Source organism: Piliocolobus tephrosceles, chromosome X (genome assembly GCF_002776525.5).
Source record: "Piliocolobus tephrosceles isolate RC106 chromosome X, ASM277652v3, whole genome shotgun sequence".
NCBI classification, from domain to species: Eukaryota; Metazoa; Chordata; class Mammalia; order Primates; family Cercopithecidae; genus Piliocolobus; species Piliocolobus tephrosceles.
The window spans coordinates 92,131,780-92,136,482 of NC_045455.1; the positions used below are offsets into that span (position 1 = coordinate 92,131,780).

Consider the following 4,703-nt stretch of genomic DNA (forward strand, 5'->3'; position numbering starts at 1 on the left):
AAAAACAACTAAAAAGACATTGAGTTTAGTGTTTTGATCAACTTATAATATCTAATATTTGAATGAAAGCTTGTTGCAGTTTTGCAAATACAGAGTTCATGGATTTTTATCAATGTCTATTTTACTGTTCAGTATTCCTGTCCAGGATTTTCAGCTCTTGCTCATGTCAAGAGATCAAGAAGCCTGGGCATGGTGGCACAGGCCTGTAATCCCAGCACTTTGGGAGGCCGAGGCGAATGGATCACTTGAGGTCAGAAGTTCGAGACCAGCCTGGCCAACACGGTGAAACCCTGTCTCCACAAAAAATAAGCCAGGCATGGTGGTGGGCACCTGTGATCCCAGTTACTTGGGAGGCTGAGGCAGGAGAATTGCTTGAACCTAGGAGGCAGAGGTTGCAGTGAGCCAAGATCATGGCACTCACATGGAGTGAGACTCCATATCAAAAAAAGAAAAAACAGATCAAGAAAATGAAGAATTTGGATGTAGCGTATCACTGTTTTGTCTAGTACTAGAAAACGTTAGAAAAATTAACGAGCTGTGTAGTTTATTGATTTGAGATCTACAGCATAATTTTAATACGAGCATTTGTTTTGGTCTTTGAAATGAGGTAAGTTCTTCCATGTGTGTCCAGAATTTCCAAAAATATGGACATATTTACCTGTATCTGCCTTCAGCTGTGCCTCATATCTGTTCACCGTTTCTCATTTCTTTTAGGTCGTCTCTATAAGTGGTAACCAAATGACCTAATTAGAATGAACTTCTGCAAAGCTATCAACATTCAGGAAATGCTATAAATAGATTGATTTGATTGGTTAGCTGTTTAATTAAATAATGTAACTGTTCTCTTATTCATTCAGCAGGCATTCTTTGAACTGTTGTTACTTGATACATGCAGGACAACTGAAAAGAAAGACAATGGCTACGTGGATTAGGTACACACGTATTTCCCATTATCCAAATTTCTTTCGTTACTGAGTTTGGATTGAGAGAGTTTAGATAGCCACAGATGTGTGTATTTGACTATTTAATGATAGTAGATGTGAGACATGCTTGCACAATCACAAACATTGTTTAAAATACCAAATTGCTTTTAGCTTTCCCAGTGTGCAATTATATATTCTAATTGTGTTGCAACAACCTTTGCTATTCTACATTTGTTTTTGTTAGAGTGAGGAAAAAAATTATAATTAATAAAGATCTGATTTTCAGGTCATGCTTTTAGCTTGTTGACTTGGATAGATTTACTTTTTCCACAGAAACACCAAGAAACCAGGCAAGAGATGCAGATTTGCAACAACATTGGGAATATAAATTGATATCTTTCTAATCTCTTTAAAGAATCATGGCCTCATTTAGACCCATTTACAACAAACAGAAGTGACTGATAGTTGGCTGGCTTGTCAGAGACCGGAAAGACAGCAGCACAAACAGCAAGGCAGGGAGTAAAGAGAGGCTCTCTCTACTCACTCTCTATCCCCCGCCGTGTTAGTCCATTCTCACGTTGCTGTAAAGAACTGCCTGAGACTGGGTAACTTTTAAAGGAAAGAGGTTGAGTTGGCTCATGGTTCCACAGGCCGTACAGGAAGCATGGTTTGGGAGGCCTCAGGAAGCTTCAAATCATGGCTGAGGGTGAAGGGGAAGCAGCTACGTCCTGCATGGCAGGAGCAGGAGGGAGAGGGGCAAGGGGGAGGTACTACATACTCTTCCACCATCAGATCTCGTGAGAATTCAGTCACTATCACAAGAACAGCAAGAGGGAAATCACCCCCTGATCTAATCACCCACCACCAGGCCCCTCCTGCAACACTGGGGTTTACAATTCGACATGAGATTTGGGGGGGAACACAAATCCAAATCGTGTCACCTCCCTGACCCCCATTAGAGACTTGGGATTTGAATCAACAAAAAATCCTGCAGTTCACTTTTTATGTGGATAATACATTGGAGGCAGATAATTTTCCCACTTCTGCCTCCTTGTCACTTCTTTTTTCTTTTGAATCAGAACATAACAGCGTCCAGTAATGCAGCGTGCCCATGTGTGAAATGAAGCAGGAGTGGCATAGTGCACTCCGAGCTGTGCAGTGAAAAACAGGCGTGGACAGCCACAGGAAGGATGGAGCTTCAGGCCACATTAAGGTATGTACTTTCATTTATTACTTATAGCTAAAAATCTACTTTAAGTGCTTTCCAATTACTTGAAAGAAATTTCCTTTTTACCATTCACTTAGGCAATAGAAGAAAGGAGAAAATCTTACCTCGCAGAACTATACTATATAAACACCTGAAAATGTCAAAGATTTGTTTAAAGGGTACAACTTACCCTTTAGCTGAAATAAAGTTGGGAGGACAGACTGCTGCTTTCAGTGATGGTGCACTAGGTAGTTTAGAATCCCTTACCCTGCTGAGAAAAGTAGCAAAGCTGGTGGGGAAAACCTCTTTGAAAGCACAGAATGGCTAAAAATACATTGAAAAATTACCTACCAAAATTTGAGACACAGAAATTCAGAAAAGGGATCCCTGTTTCTAGGGGGTTGGTTGCTGACCGCGGATTATAGAAATGTGCAGATGGAAGGCTGGGTAGCGTCTCCGACAAACTCCCAAGGCTGGGTGAGCGACTGAAATTGGAAGCCAGAGGTCATTCATATAATGATAGAGGATCCTGGTAAAACCTCCAGGCTTTTGAATTGAGGTGCTGAGAGCTGAAGCTTACAAACAAGAGCAACAGGGGTAACACGGTCCTCGCAACGACTGCATCCACACTTGCCAGGACCCAGTGTCTGGGGGGGTCCTGCACCTCTGGGACCCCAGTCAGGAATCCTCTCTGGAGGAAAACAGCGTTAACCAGATATAGGACTGCATCGAACGGTGTAGGTGACAAGACAGTGTACATTAGAACCCACTCGCATAGTAAAGGAGCCATAAAACTTCAAGTTTTAATATAAACCAGTACAGACTTCAATGTAACTGTGATTATTGCACTCAAAGATGTGAAATACAAGACTGAGAGTCTCAGCAGAGAATTGTCAACTCTGAAAAGTATAATCAAGATCAAGTTTTAAGTCTGAAACATAAAATAACTGAAATTAAGAACTCAATCTACAGTTTTAATAGCTGTTTATTAATACATAGATAAGAATAGGCTATATATATGTCTAAATATGCATGTATCTCTGTGTGTATATATATAATATATATGTATGTATCTTTCTATATATAAATATAGAGAAAGAGGGGATGGATGGGGAGAAAGGGGGGAGACAGAGAGAAGTACCAAAGACAGTAATTACATCTAGAATATAGTGAGAAAGTCCAAAAGGTATCCAGAAGAGGTGAAAGATAAAATTGGATGGTAGCAATATTTAAAGTTATTATGGCTGAAAATTTTATAAAACTGGAGGAAGTCAACCAGTCGTGGACTTAAAAAGGTCTACATACAATAAATACAATAAATATGATATAAATCACCTCTAGGCATACCATAATAAAACCAGAAAAAGAAGACAAAAATAAAATGTTAAACTCAAGAAAACATACATTTTCACAGTAACAAGGTTTTACACATCTACCTGGCTTCTTTTTTTGGTAACATCTTTACTGAAATGTGTTTATATACCATGCAGTTTACCTATTTAAAGTGTGTAACTTAATGACTTTTTTAGTGTATTTACACAGTTTTGCAATCATCAACACAACTTCTGAACATTTATACCCTATATCCCTCAGCTGTCACCCCTAATCCTTCTGTCCCCACGTCCTGTGCAACCACTCATCTACTTTCTGTCTGGATCATTTCCTGTTTCGGAAATTTCACGTAAGTGGAATTATTTAATCTGTGGTGTTGTCTGGCTTCTTTCACTTAGCAAAATGTTTTCAGTTTCATCTACATTGTGTCAGAACTATGAAGTTCTGAATCCTTTGTGGGACTGAATGATATTCTATCTTGTTTATCCATTCATCATTTGATGGGCATTTGGATTGTTTCTACATTTTGGCTATTATGAATAATGCTGCTGTGAATATTTGTTTATAATTTGGGGGTGAACATATGTTTTCACGTATCTTGGGTAAATAAGAAGCAAAATCGCTGGGTCCATGATAACTGTATGTTTAGCTTTTGGAGAAACTGCTCAAATGTTTTCCAAAGTCGTGGTTCAATTTTACATTCTCATCATCAGTGTATGAGGGTTCTGGCAACACTTGTTGTTCCCTATTTTTTTTTTAATATAGTCATTCTAGTGGATGTGAAATAAGTTGTGAAATGTCTCTTCTTAACATGATAAATGGAAGTCAGAAGTCAATGGAATAATAGATTTAAATAAAATAATGTCAATGTAGAATTCAATGTTTACTTCAACAACAATGTGCTTAAAAATTCATTTGAAAGAGAAAAAATTTTAAAAATTGATACAAATTATTATCAGTACATCTGCACTAAGAGAAATATTAAGCATAGTCTTTTCAGAGAAGGAAAATATTCCCAGATGAAAACTTAAATGTGCATGGGGGCTGGGTGCGGTGGCTCATGCCTATAATCCTAGTACTTTGGGAGGCTGAGGTGAGCAGATGACCTGAGGTCAGGAGTTTGAGACCAGCCTGGCCAACATGGTGAAACCCCATAACCACTAAAAATATAAAAATTAGCCAGATACGGTGTGCACACCTGTAGTCCCAGCTACTCTGGAGGCTGAGGCACGAGAATCACT

The 4,703-nt window shown here is 38.8% G+C and overlaps 1 long non-coding RNA gene across 2 annotated transcripts in view; it reads left to right on the top strand.

Annotated features, from left to right (window-relative positions):
- The first annotated feature begins 865 nt into the window (after positions 1-865).
- Positions 866-4,703, top strand: part of LOC111525010 — a 7,293-nt gene continuing 3,455 nt past the window's right edge. For both annotated transcript variants that reach the window (XR_003309409.1, XR_003309410.1), the window contains exons 1-3: positions 866-932; positions 2,003-2,136; positions 3,724-3,811. This is a non-coding gene — a long non-coding RNA (uncharacterized LOC111525010). The remainder of the gene's footprint in view (positions 933-2,002; positions 2,137-3,723; positions 3,812-4,703) is intronic.